The sequence below is a fragment of the Rhincodon typus genome, chromosome 37 (genome assembly GCF_021869965.1).
Source record: "Rhincodon typus isolate 14 chromosome 37, sRhiTyp1.1, whole genome shotgun sequence".
In the NCBI taxonomy this organism is placed as follows: domain Eukaryota; kingdom Metazoa; phylum Chordata; class Chondrichthyes; order Orectolobiformes; family Rhincodontidae; genus Rhincodon; species Rhincodon typus.
Window position 1 is genome coordinate 6883992 of NC_063368.1, and position 14767 is coordinate 6898758.

At 43.0% G+C, this 14767-nt stretch overlaps 1 long non-coding RNA gene across 1 annotated transcript in view; it reads left to right on the plus strand.

Moving 5' to 3' along the window:
- Window positions 1–14767, plus strand: part of LOC125487161 — a 35477-nt gene that overhangs the window by 8679 nt on the left and 12031 nt on the right. The window contains exon 2 of the long non-coding RNA XR_007265683.1: window positions 934–1162. This is a non-coding gene — a long non-coding RNA (uncharacterized LOC125487161). The remainder of the gene's footprint in view (window positions 1–933; window positions 1163–14767) is intronic.

Genomic DNA, 14767 nt, shown 5'->3' on the forward strand with positions numbered 1-14767 from the left:
ACTTGTTTCAGAGCTGCGTAATAACAGCTCATAGGATCATAGATCACAGAATTCCTAGAGTGTGGAAACAGGCCAATTGGCCCATCAAATCCACACCTCTCTACCCCTGTAACCATGGCTAGCCTGCACATCCCTAGACACTGAGTAATTTAGCATGCCAATCCATCCAACCTGCACATCTTTGGACTGTGGGAGGAAACCCACGCAGACAGTCACCAGAGAGTGGAATTGAACCTGGGACCCTGGCACTGTTAGGCAGCAGTGTTAACCACTGACTGACCGTGCTACCTCAAGATTGAGATCTGAACAGATTGAGTAGAAAATAAAATCAAACCATTTCTCCCCAGGAAGCAGTAGCTGTCTGGTTTTAAAGGGGACAGGCCACATCAAATACAGGTCCATTTTAGTAGCTAAATATCCTGACCGTGCTCATGATGTAGATTATCTGTAAGGAACTCCTTGGGGGTTAATTACAGGAGTAAGCCACATTCTGTTAAGAAACCCAGAACACTCATTGTATAGCATCAACGGGAAATATCCGCAATACAATCTAGCGACTTGTAAAAGTGCAGTCAAAATACATCGAGCTACCAGCTGGAATGCAACAAGAAACCAGACAAAATATACCAGCCACCCTCACCAAACTACATTTAAATATCAGTTGCAGTTCATTATAAGCGAGTATAATGCTTTTTATTTTCCTAATATATTTCGAAGAACGTTAACTTTAATCTCTGTTTATATTCTGTTTAATTTGGCTGAAAGGGGGAAAAAAAACTGCTGAGAAGGATTCCCGATATTGTCACACGTTTCCGTTGTTGCTAAAGAAAGTACAAGCAATCCAAAAAGACAAGATGCTTTTTTTTTAACACAGATGTTTTTCATGTGGGAAACCTTAGAAATTATAGCTCTGCTCTGCTCTCTCCCTCTCAGGTTTTCTCCCCTCTGCCCTTGAAGGTGCTGGTTTACATGGTGTGTTTCATCTCTTTTGCTGTTCAGAGAACTTTGATGCTTCAGTGTCGTGTCTCTGCCTCTCCACTCTGTGTGACTCTGGGACGAACGTAAATAGAACAGAACAGGAATTGTTGCTCATAGATACTCTGGAAATCTCTGCCTCTACTCTATAAAACTCAACTTTCACTCACTAACACACAGCCTCCAGGTAAAAATTGTTCTTTCTAAATTTAATAAGAAGATGCAATTGACACTTAACAGTAATCAAAAGTTTACAAAATAATTTTAACATATAACAAAGTTTGCTTTCAGTTACAATTCTGAGCATCTGGTTTCTTCCAGGGCCTAGGGGTTATTTGTATTTTTCTTGGATCAGGCCCTGTTCTGCAGGGCTGGAGTGTTGTGTGGAGGGGTCTTCCTCACTGTATCTCTCTGTATCATGCTCCGCTTTCCTTTGTTCCTGGGTCTTTGACTGATCATCATTCTTGCTGTAGGCACTGGGTTATTCGATCGCTGTAGAATAACGTAAGGTTGTTCATTAGGCATTCCAGCTAATTACTAAATAAAAACTGAAAGAACTGTGGATGCTGCAAATCAGAACAATAAACGGAAATTGTTCGAAAAGCTTGGCAAGTCTGGCAGTATCTCTGGGGAGAAGTCAGAGTTGACATTTTCAGGGGCTCGGTTCTGAGGAAGGGTCGCTCGACCTGAAACATTAACTCTATTTTCTCTCCACAGATGCTGCCAGACCTGCTGAGCTTTTCCAGCAATTTGTTTATGTATCCATCTAATTACCAGTTCTGTTGGTCTCATTAATGGGGAAGGGAGGCTGAGGTGGAAGGATATAAAGGTCTAATGTAATAACTCTCCTATTTTGCACTGACTCCCAAGATGAATTGTTGTCTCGTGCCTTTGTTTTTTAATATTCCAAAATGCTCTTACACCCAGCACAATGTTTGTTTTTGTCATTTGTGTTACTTTTCGACAATTATCCACCACTGCTAAATCACCTGGGTTTCCAATTAATGAAATTATGTGCAGTGCCCAGCGAAGGCAGTGGAGACCACCAACGGTGAGGGAGGATGCCTGTGTTTACATCTTGACAATGTATCGATTTCACAGGTTGAGGTATCTCACACTGAGGAGAGACATCTGAGAAAATCCCACGTTCCTGCTCTTTACTGCAGCCCCAAAACATTTTTTTTATTCAGTCGTAGCGTGGGAGTGTTGCTGGCTTGGCCTGCACTTATTGTCCATCCCAAACTGTTCCCGAGTCCATGGTGGTGAGTTGCCTTCTGGAAGCACTAGTTTCTTTTGGGCAACCCACATTGTTGTCACAAAGGGAGTTCCAGGAGTTTGGCCCAGGAACAGTGATTCTCGTTCCAAGATGGTGTGAGACCATAAATGGAACTTACAAGTAGTGGTGACCCAATATGTCTGCTGCCCTTGTCTTTCCAGGTGGTGGAGTAGCTACAGATTTGAAAGATGCTATTGAAAGGACCTGGGTGACTTGCTGCAGTGCATCTTGATGGTACATTCTATTGGCAATGCATTTGCAGTGGAGGGAGTGAATGTTGATGTGGTGCTAATTAAAGCAGGCTATTTTGTCCTGGATGGTGTTGAGCTTCCTGAGTTGTTTGGAACTGTCTTCATTACTTCTAAGTATACAAGCAATTCCCTTTTGAAAGTTACTGTACACTCTGTTTCTAACATCCAGCTAGGCAATGTTTCCAATTCATCTTAATTTGCTACATTAAAAATAATTCTCCTTGTTTTTCACATGCCAATTGTCTTAAATCTGATTCCATTTGTTATTGCCTTGCACTGGTATGTGCTATATTAAAACATGCTTGTTTGAAAAAGTTCAGCGATCGTTCCTAATTGGCAATGCAGCAAGTTGAAAATAGGAATGAGATAGACCATCTATTTATTGTAGAGTTGGTTTTGGATGGGGTGTGTGTCAAGGCTTTCTCTTCTCCTGCAGTATTGTGGGATCTCTATCATGAAGCGGACTTTATTCCTCCCTTTCTGTTCAAAGGACTGACTCCTGGCATGAAAGGGGTTCCTTCCTGGGAAAAATTGGATCTGTATCCATTGGACATCAGAGAAGTGAGAGGTGATATTGAAGCTTATAAAATTGTAAGGAGATGTGAAAGGATGAATGTTGAAATGATATTCCCCCCCCCACTCCCACCTCACTCTTAGAATTAGAGGATAAACTTGGAATTTCCCATTTAAGATCTAAATGAGAAGTTCTTTTCTCTAAGGCGAGACTGTGGAGCTGTCTTTCCCCAGAGAGTGGTGGAGGCAGGGGTTTTTGAGTTCAAGGCAGCTATAGATAGATAGATTCTTGATTAATAAAATGAGTGACATGGTGGCTCAGTTGTTAGCATAGCTGCCTCACAGTGCCACAGAACTGGGTTTGATTCAGTGCGGAGTTTACACATTCTCCTCCGGGTGCTCCAGTTTCCTCTGACAGTCCAAAGATGTGCAGATTAGGTGAATTGGCCATGGGAAATTGCCCATAGTATCCAGGGATACGTAAGATAGGCGGATTAGCTGTGGGAAATGTAGGGTTATAGGGTGGCTGCATGGCCTACTTCCACACTGAAGGGATTTTGTGATTCTAATAAGGAAGTCAAAGTGGGAGGTGGGGGCATTAAGCAGGGAAGTGAGTTGAGATCACAATTAGATGATTCTATTGAATGGTGGAGCAGGCTCTCATGGCCAAATGGAATAACCCTACTCCTGAGTCATACGATTAGACAGATGTAAAGTATGCCTTCATGGATGGGATGGTTAGAACAGGTCATGGACACTGGACTCAAACACCAGTCTAGAGTGAGATTGGAGTTTACAAGGTCATGTTCTCAACACCAGTGCCATGGCTCCATGGGCTATGTGGTGGGAGGTTTGTGTGTGAAGAGGGTTTCTAAGGTGAATTGACACCAGAGATGGGACCAGCTCAGGGAGAAACGCGAGTCTTTGTGTGCACAAGCCCTCCAGTGGGTTTCGCATCCATAACCATGTGACTTGTCTGAGAGCTAGGGTCAATCGCCAGTCACTGTTGGAAACTTCTGTCTTGTTAATGACACTGGGTTAGTGTGGTTATAGTTTGTCACTTTATTTGCAGGATGTTTAAGGGGACTGGAAGAGCCTTGTATGCGGTGGTGATGGGCTTTGAGGGGATGGGGGAAGTAAGGGTTTATTTTGGAAGGAGGCACAGCAATTTGAATGTGATGGTGTTATCAACATTTCTGTTCACTGGAGATCTCAACTAAATTTGTCCTGAGGGAAGGAATAATTGATTTTAGGAGGCCTTGTGTTGTCAGTTGAGCAGTGGATGGAGGAGTGGGCTCAGAGTCCATTCACTCACATGACCAGTTCTCTCCCTCTCTATCTTGTAGTTAAAACCCCACAAACTGCCTTGTGTGAAATGAACTCCGCCAAAAAACAGCAGAAAGTTTAACTTTTAGATTACTGACAATTAACGAAACGCCAAAATCTCAAATTAAAAGTTAGGGCTGCGAGTAGTTAGACTTGGTGCCGGTTGTATAGGAAGTCTGGAAAAGGCATAAGAAACAGCATGTCAGTGACTCAGTCCAAATGTGAGTGGGTGGGAAACCATAGTGCAAAACTGTAACCATGTGAGCTTCACAGCAATGACTCTGACCAGAACTACCGCCGCAGGTTTGAAAAGAAAAAGCAGTTCCAATTAATTCTAAGAATAACCTGAACTTTGAAGCTGCAGGTTTTGTGAGTCTGTCTCCACGCGAGCGGGTACTGTCCAGTGTTTGCATCTATTGCGTGGCTTGTGCGAATGAAGCAGCGGAGGACTTAGCGACAGTGTTTAGAGCGTGCAGAGGATATTGCTGCTCATCCTAGCCATGAGATCAGAACCTCACACGGCCCGGGCGCTCCTACCTTCAATACTGGCGAGGCTCGGGGAACCAGAAAGGGACATGCTCGTTCTGAATGTCAGACTGCAACAAGGTGCGCCTTTGTCTTTCAGTTAGTGTTGGAATTGTGGATTCACTCTTATTGTGAGTGGAACTGATACCACGTCCCTCAACCACAGTTTTTTAAAAAAATTCGTTCTTTTGAGATGTAGCGACACTAGCAATCTGGCGTTTGTTGCCAATTTCTAGTTGCCTTTGAACGGATTGGCTATCTGGGCCATTTCAGAGGGCGGTTAACTGTGAGCCATACTGCTGTAGGTCTGGAATCGAATGTGGGCCAGACCAGGATGGTAGAATTTCATTCCCTAAAGAGCGTCAGTGATTGGGATGGGTTTTATGGCAATTTTTACATGGTCACCATTTATTTCATATCAAATTTTATTGAATTCAGATTTCAATGTATGGGATTTGAACCCGGCACATTAGCTTGGGTCTCAGGATTACTGATCGAGTGACTCCATCGCTTCCTCCCTCTTTGAACTTGCCCTCTTCATTGGTCAGAACATTGAGTATAGGAGCGAGGGAAGTCTTGTTGAGGCTGAGCAGGACATTGGTGAGGCCACTTTTAGAATACTGCCTACAATTTTACCGGAAGGATGTTGTTAAACTTGAGAGGGTGCAGTAGAGATTTACAAGGATGTTGCTGGGACCCGAGAGTTTGAGATATAGGGAGATGATAGTATAAGGTAGGGGTGGAGCTGATAGACCTTAGGATTAGTGTAAAAGTTCGGCACAACATCGTGGGCCGAAGGGCCTGTACTGTTCTGTGTTCTATGTTCTAGGCTGAATAGGCTGGGTTTTTTTCTCTGGAGCATTGGAGGCCGAGGAATGACCTTGTAGAAGTTTGTAAAATCATGAGGGGCATGGATAGGATGAATAGACAAGATCTTTTCCCCAGGGTAGGGGAGTCCAAACCTAAAGGGCGTAGGTTCAAGGTGAGAGGGGGAAAGATTTAAAAGGGACCTCGGGGGCAATTTTTTTTCACACAGAGGATGATGCGTGTATGGATTGAGCTGCCAGAGGAAGTGGTGGAGGCTGGTACAATTGCAAACTTAAAAGACATCTGGATGGGTATATGATAGGAAGGGTTTAGAGGGATGTGGGCCAAATGCTGGAAAATAGGACTAGATTAATTCAGGATACCTGATCGGCAGGTATTTCCGTGCTGTATGACTCTATACTAGGTAACTTCACTGTGCCTTTGTGAAATGTTTGAAAAAAAATACTCAGGAGAAATGGTGGCGTGTGTTTGATGCATAGCCATGTCTTTAAAGTGTTCCAAGATGAATGCCTATTGGCAGTTTAGCTTATCTCTCAGTCGGAATGTTGTGTGTTCGTGACCCCAATCTTTAGCACCCACTCTAAGCTGATACTTGAATACAGCTCTGAGTGAACGCTGCATTCAGCCAAGTCCCTGCCTGTTTGTCCTGGTGGTATAATAGATAACATCATGCGATTTGCTGAGTGAGAAGTCCCCCTGTTACCTGGTCACCCTTTATCACTCAAACAGCACCACTGAAAAAGATTAACTGGAAACTGTCTCATTGCTGCTTGTGGGAAATTGACGTACGTAAATTGTCTTTATCTCCATTGCAATAGTTCAAAAATACTTGGTGAGCTGCAGGGTACGTTGGGCTGTCACGACGATGTGAAAAGTGCTGTTATCAATGCCAGATTTTCTGTAATGCTGACGTTAATTTGCCTGCTCTGAAGTCATCAAAGCCTCCTTGTAATAAAGGCTGCAAGATAACTTGACATGGGCTTTAGGAGTTTGAAATGGGAGCTCTGCTGGGCAGACTTGGGAGTGACTCGATCTTTCTCACGTCGCAGCACAGTCACAGTGAAAATCGCAACTCGGTTATGACAAAGCTTCAGCCGTGTCCTTTAACTTGTGTCCGTGGGCTTGAGTTTGTTGGCAATTTTGCAGTCTGTGCCTTATCTTGCACCACGCTGTCTTCGCGCTGACCTACGCTGGTTCGTGGCCTCGATTTTGTTTTTTACAATTCTCATCCAACCCTTCCCTTGCTTCAACCCTCCCTATCTCGGTCATCTCTTCCTCCCCAATAACCTGCCCAAGATATCTGTGCTCTTTTCTCTTGACCATGCCAGATTTTAACCGTTTCACCACGTGTCCCTGTACCCTCAGTTGCCTGGACCCTAAGTTCTAGAATTTCCTTAGAAGCCTATCTACCACATTGTAAGGGACTTCTTTAAACTTGCCTCTTTGACCCAAGTATTTGGCTATCTGCAATAACGTTGCCTTGCATGCCTCTGTTGGATTTTGCTTTATAAGCCTCCTGCAAAACACTTAGTTTTTCTTTTTTAAAAAGAGTACTTTATTACCATATGTTAAAGTCTGCGTAAGATTAGTTGTTGCTGTTAAAGGATCAGAGATTCCCTAGTTTTAGTTTTCTTGCCTTCCAGTCTTAAGCAAGGGAATTTAAAGGCTGACAGGAGCATGGAATTTGAAACACAAACAGCTCAGTCCTGATTTGACTGATAGCACAGCAAGCTTGATGGGCCAAGTGGCCTACTTTTGTTCCTAAAGGTCACGGAGTCTTTGTGTGCCTACCTGAGTCTGCACATTAGGTCTGTGTGTTCTGAGAACAGTGTAAATCTTGGCCGAGAGGAGAGATCATGAGATTATCTAGCTAATGAAAGGTCGAGCAGTAATTGTTTATCTGTGGATTTAGGGGAACTGTAGATGAGATAGCGATGGCACGAATGCAGAGGTTTTATTTTTCACAGAAGCACCCGCATGGCCTCAGTGAATGTGCCTTCCTGTAAACTTCTCCAGAGACCTTCAAGTTTTATCATGTTTCCTTTCGGGAAGGTTTGACCTGGGACTCTGATCTCACTTTCCCACAACGGCTGATAGTGTGGTGTTAGCAGCTTCTTGTTTTGTTTTGTTTTAAACGGGACCCCAGTCCATTCACTTTGCAGAACAGTTCATTCTCTGGTCTGTGCCGAGGGCAGAATATTCAGGTCTGTTTGCCAAACTGGGACCCATTACTCTATATGGCTCATTGCTCTAACTATGAGCATCAACAGGCCTGAATATAGTGGTGATGGTGGGAAAGGGTGAGTGGAGGGGGAGATATCACAGGAGGTCACTGTTTTTTTTTTGATGTTTGCCTGGCACCCATGCAGTCAGTCCTCAGCAGCGGTCAGTGGATCGAGATTATGGACAGAAAGCCTTCCAACATGATGCTGGCCGTCAAATGTCATCAAGTCCAATAAATCTGGATGGGTGCATGAATAGGATGGGTATAAAGGGATATAAGCCAAATGCTGGCAAATGGGACTAGATTAATTTAAGATATCTGGTCAGCCTGGATGAGTTGGACCGAAGGGTCTGTTTCCATGCTGTACAGCTCTATGACTCTGAATCTGGCTGAAGTTTAGAAGGTTGAGATAATCTAATTGAGGTATCAATAATATTAACATATAAAGAGAGGTAATGGCTGAATGGTATAATCACTGGATTGTTAACCCAGGTAGTATCCTGGGGATCTAGGTTCAAGTCCTGCTGTGGCACGTTGTGGAATTTGAATTCAATTTTCTTTAAAGGAAAAGAAAAATCTGGAATTAAGAGTCTAATGGTGACTTTGTTGGAAAAACCGGTCTGGTTCACTAATGCTCTTTAGGGAAGGAAACTTACCTGGTCTGGCCGACATGTGACTTCAGATCCATAGCCCTCTGGACTATTAGGGATGGGCAAGCGATGTCTTATTCTGTGAATGAATAAAACAAAACATGAATTGATGGATGAAATACAGAGAAACCTTCCCCTCTCCTTTGGGCTGAGAGGATTGTGGTAGTGGGATGGTGGGCAATGGAATCCAAAATGAGAGGCATAATGTTCACAATAGGCCAGTGATGCAGAGGATCATGAGAATCTGGAATTTGCTCCCACGAATGACTGTGGATCTCTAAGTCAGTTGGAAATTTTGATACTACCATCAATAGATGATTAAGAAGGTGTATGTGTTAAATGTGGGAACAGAGATTTAAGGTTTGAATCTCATTAAATGGTGAATTCAGCTCTCGGGACTGAATGGGATTCTCTCATTCTTATTGCAATGATTCGGTTGTGATATACAAACAAGGTTAACCAATTTAACACAGAGTTGACTTGGAAGTCTGTATCAGGACTACACCAGCTGGTGTGTCATTCCCCTGAAGAGCAAACATTTTTGTTTCCTCATTCACAAATGTTGTCAGGGATACAATGAAGGGAAAGGTTTCGTAGCAGGCTCAATAAAAGCAGAATATTCTCCCAGCCATATGGTCAGGAAGGACCCAGCCTTGGTTCCCAATGGTTGCTAGGGCAACAATCAAAGGAGGTGTATTACCCTTGAAAGGTTGTAATGATGTTATTTCACAGGGCCCTTCATCTGATCCTCACTGTCTTTTTTTTCCTCTTTCCTTCCAATCCTTGGCTGTTGCTGAAGGCGCAGATTAGTTCAGGGAGTTGATGATGACACAGGGAATGAGCAATAACCGGAAGATCAGAGTATAAGCATTTGGGATTAAGTGACAGCACAGTGAAACATATAACTTCTACAGGAATGCTTCCTAGCCAAATCTGCATTCCTTCCAGTGTTGGGACCTTGTTTTTTGTCTAATATATTGCATATTTCATTACATTCTGATGGAAAGGCCCTCCTTTCTCCGTCATCAGAGTGTGTGCTTGCAGTCTGACAATGGTGCTAGGGATGCAGAGCTGAGCCGATGCGGCTCCGTAAGTGTGCCAAGCAGGAATGGAGGAGGGTGCAGTTCGTGAGAATGAGTAATGAATACAATATGTGGAACCTTTCAAGTTGGTGACATTTGAAAGTAAATGAAACGAGCTCAATGCATCCTACACTAGTGATTGTGTGCAGCTCGATTCTTATGAATTGTGAAACGTGCTGCCCAGGCACAGAGTACAGTTCTTTAAAAAAAAAGTGTTTATGTTAGTGGAATAGTAACGCAAGGACTTGAACTAATGATCCAGAAATCCCTCCACATCTAATCTGGTTGATTAAAGCTATTTAGGAAAATCAGTTTGCTATCTTTAATGGTTCTGGGCTATATGTGACTCCCTTGATGTGGTTGACTCTTAACTGCCCTTTGTGGCATTGTGAGCTTTGCAGCTATATTCTAGAAAATGCGTCACCACCACATTAAGAACATAAAAAATAGGAGCAGGAGCAGGCCCATCTGGCCTATTGAACCTGCCCCGCCATTCAATAAGGTCATGTCTGAACTTATCATGGTCTCAGCTCCACTTACCCACCCTCTCATCATAACCCTTAATTCCTTTACTATTCAAAAATCTATCTATCTTTGCCTTAAAAACATTCAACGAGGTAGCCTCAACTACTTCACTAGGCAGCGAGTTCCACAGATTCACAACCCTTTGGGTGAAGAAGTTTGTCCTCAACTCAGTCCTAAGTCTGCTTTCCCTTATTTTGAGGCTATCCCCTTAGTACTAGTTTTTCCCACCAGTGGAAACAACCTCTCTGCTTCAATCTTATCTCTTCCCTTCATAATTTTGGAGACAAATTAAGTCAATGAAAGATTTGGTTGTAAGGTTTGGAGATCTGGATGCTACCAGAAAGTGGAGGTGGTGGAGGCTGTTACAATTACGGTATCTGAATGGGGATTATGAATAGGAAGGGTTTAGAGGGGTATGGACCAAATGCTGGCAAATGGGACTAGATTAATTTGGGATATCTGGTCAACATGGATATGTTGGACTGAAGGTCAGTTTCCACTTTGTACATCTCTATGACTCTTTGACATCTGATGAGGTGTTGCTTGGTGACATTTAGCCCTCAATATTAAGTTGTAAGATTTGGACAGCATGCCTTATTTCCAAGAAGCCAGAGGGTTGCTCAGTATTGAGATTATTGGTTCTGGTGTGGAACTAGGATCCTGCAAAAGAGCCTCTTCAGAGGTCTTTAATTTTCGGTTGAAATTCCGTCCACTTGCTTCCCGAGGGGCACCTGGGAACTGATGCAGTATGAGTTCTGATCCATTGTCCCTGCAGCCTCTAAGTTTGGGATCTCAATACAAGCCCCTTCTGCATTTGTGGAGAAACACAAGCAATGCTGTTCATTATAGAGGAGTGTCCCTTGACAGACTAAGTAGCAGATTCATCATCTTAAATTCAGCAAATGAGGACTTTATGACTTCAGGGAGTTTCGTTTGCTAAACGAAATAATGAACTACCCCATTCTCAAAAGCAGTTTGATATGGGGCAATAAATGCTCACCAGGACCCACATCCCATGAAAGAAGTAACAAATGAAAGGGTTACGTTTGCTTTAGAAAGTACTCTTTCACTTTTAGCATCTGAGTTTAGTTCCATAAGGGATAATGGGATGAGAATTCCATGGGTAATGATTGTCAGTGCAGTTCTGAATAGCTGCCTTAATCCAGTTTCAGAAAATGCAAGGCTAATTAATTTGCAGGGAAGTGGCATTCATCTGAGGTCCACTGTTGTTGGGCATAGTGGAATTATATTCTAGATTTAGTGTAGTGCTCCTTTCCCCCAGCATTCACTGCCCTGTGAAATAAGGTGATAGCTTCTCTGTTCCTTCTCTTCTTGCTGGAGTATAGCTCCAAGTAGATATGTGCCTCCCATATATAGAACATAGAACATAGAACAGTACAGCACAGTACAGGCCCTTCGGCCCACGATGTTGTGCCGAATTTTTACTCTAAACCTAAGGTCTATCTAACCTCCACCCCTACCTTATACTATTATCCATATGCCTATCTAATAGCCACTTAAATGCCCCTAATGAGGCCGACTCCACTACCCTCTCCGGCAATACATTCCACGCCCCTACCACTCCCTGAGTAAAGAAGCTACCTCTGACGTCTCCCCTATATCTACCTCCACTCGCTTTAAAACTATGTCCCCTTGTAATAGCTACCTCCACCTGAGGAAAAAGTCTCTGGCTGTCCACTCTATCTATACCTCTGATCGTTTTGTACACCTATTGCCTAAAGAAATCATTCTCTGTGCATAAAATCAGACAGTGTGTGTCAATTACGAGAGAAATCACAACTAAGTACAGTTGTTTGGATACTGAGACCAACTGTCAGGTCCTGATGAAGGTCAGCATTCTTGAGGGTGGCCAGACATTGGTTCTTATACTAGATAGTCTAATTTTTAGCTAGCTGGCTACTTTCTGGTACAAATGGCTTTACCTCCACCTTAGTATTAACTTAGCTCCCAGAAGTGGGGACCTGTACTCATTCCTTGCCCCATCTGCAGCAGATTCTAAATGATCGGGCCACAGAAAACAAGTTGGTTTTCATTCTCCTTTACTTCACCCTCGATTGTATCTCAAACTGCGATGAATCTCTATGTGATGCCATCATTCTTTTCCCCTGCATTGCACTGGTGCCTGGGATGAGGGGCTTCCAACAGTGGCTTTTTGATTAAACTTGTCTGATTACAGATCCTCATACAGTGCTTGATTGCTTTAGCCTGTAGATGGATCGATTGAATCAAGTGATTGATTTCTGATTGAGAGCACATTCTGTAGAGAGACTAGGTATTCTGCTCCCAGCTATGACTACATATTGAAAGTTCGGTAAAGTTCAAAGATGTTTTATGTATTATGTAAATACTGTAACCTGTTTGAATTTGGAACTATCTCTGTGTTGCACAGAAATAAGATACACAGCATCTTAATCCAAACAGGACAATGGCCACTTTAAAAATCTCAGCTCAAATGGCAATTGAATAAGATCTGTGGGCCTTGATGATTTACTCTGAGATCATGAGAGAAATGTGACCTCTTACCAAACCATTGTGGAGAGATGGGTTATGGTTGACTATGATGTTTACTGGCTTAGCTCTAACTCATAGTCTATAACTGAGAACAGTAAAAGCCATATTTGTGAATATCTGCAATATGCAAATAGGTTTTACTACTTGGTGTTGGTGTTTTTGACTCAATGTTGTATTCCCAACAGTCCCATTGAGTGTTTTGAAAAAAAAAAGTGTTAGGTTCAGACAGAATTTCCTGTTAGCCCTATCTAGCTTTTATGTCTCCCACTGAAAAGCAGGCTGCTTTTTAAAAATTTGTTCATGGCTTGTAGGTGTTGCTGGTGAGGCCAGCATTTGTTGCCCATCCCTAATTGTCAATGAGAAGATGGCGGTGAGTTGCCTTCTTGAACTGCTGCAGCCCTCGTGGCTTAGAGACACTGAGTGCAGTGTGGAAGAGAGTTCCAGGATTTCTACCCAGCGACAGAGAGGAAATGCGATATATTTCCAAGTTGAACAGTATGGGTTTTGGAGGGGAACTTGCAAGTGGTGGTGTACCCAAGCATCCACTGCCTTCCAGATGGTGGAGATGATAGGTTTGGTCGCAGGCTCACTTACAGCCCTATGGGCTATTTGTTTTGTGTGAACCCACAGTATTGGTGAGTCTTTTTCTTCTTTGATGGTAATTTTTCATTACTGGCAATCTCAAACAATCTACACTACAGTTTCATTTATAGCATTCCAGTCATAAAATGTAAGACACAAAGTACAGCTAGCTTAAAGTCTTAATCACTATTAAGAGATGACTATTTAAATACGAAATGACGTTAGTGTTCTGGAAACGTTCAGAAGGGCAGGAAGCACTAATGTGGAGAGAAACATTGTTAAGATTTTAGGTTGATGGCCTTGTGTCTGTAGGGAGTTCATTACGTCCATACTATCTTTATCTTCTGCCTTCAGACTGAAAAGCCAGCCATTTAATTATCGTGTTTTGTGGCCTTGTACAATTTTGTTGCCTCTTCGCGAAGCCTGTGTATCCACATGTCAGGGTTCCCACCTCCTCCACCCCATTTGAAATCTGACCATTTAAAAACCTGCAACTGTTGGTTTGATATTTGTTTATTCAGGGCTGGGGGTGGGGGGTTGATGTTATTTTGGAAAAACTTCATGTGCACTGATCCTCTCATAGGGTCAGGGTTGTTTGCTTCCACATAGAAAAAAATCTACAGGGATGTTGCTGGGATTGGACGGTTTGAGCTATAGGGAGAGACTGAATAGCCTGGGGCTATTTTCCCTGGGATACGGTAGGCTGAGGGGTGACTTTATAGAGGTTGACAAAATCATGAGGGGCATGGATAAGGTGAATAGCCAAGGTCTTTTTTCCAAGGAAGGGGAATCCAAAACTAGAGGGCATAGGTTTAAAGTGAGAGGGGAAGGATTTAAATGGAACCCAAGGAGCAACTTTTTCACACAGAAGTTGGTGCATGTATGGAATGAGCTGCCAGAGGAAATGGTGGAAGCTGGTACAACTACAGCATTTAAAACGCATCTGAATGTGTACATGAACAGGAAGGGTTTTGAGGGATATGGGCCAATTGCTGGCAAATAGGACTAGATTAATTTAGGATTTCCGGTCTGTAGAGATGAGTTGGACCAAAGGGTCTGTTTCCATCCTGTACGTCTCTATGACTCTATGTGCAGTGGGGAGATGCGGCTTGATTGCATCCTTCCATTCTTATCAACACAGCAGGAAATTTCATTTGTGATGCTAATAGAGGTCCCTAGAAAAGGGATGCAATGCCACTGAAGCCCTTGAAACTCTTAAAATGGGAAGGGGTGGAAGGGGTTTAAAGAAGTTAAAGAATTATGAAAATTAGTACAGAAACCACATTAAGTAAACTGTGTCCTGGTTCTCTAACAACCTCAAATGCTATTTTGTATGGCTATCATTGTCTGGAGATGGTGTACAAGGTGTCTAACCTCTCCAATCATTTGAATATAGACACTTAAAAACAAGAGATAGCAGGAACTGCAGATGCTGGAGAACCTGAGATAACAAGGTGTACAGCTGGATGAACACAGCA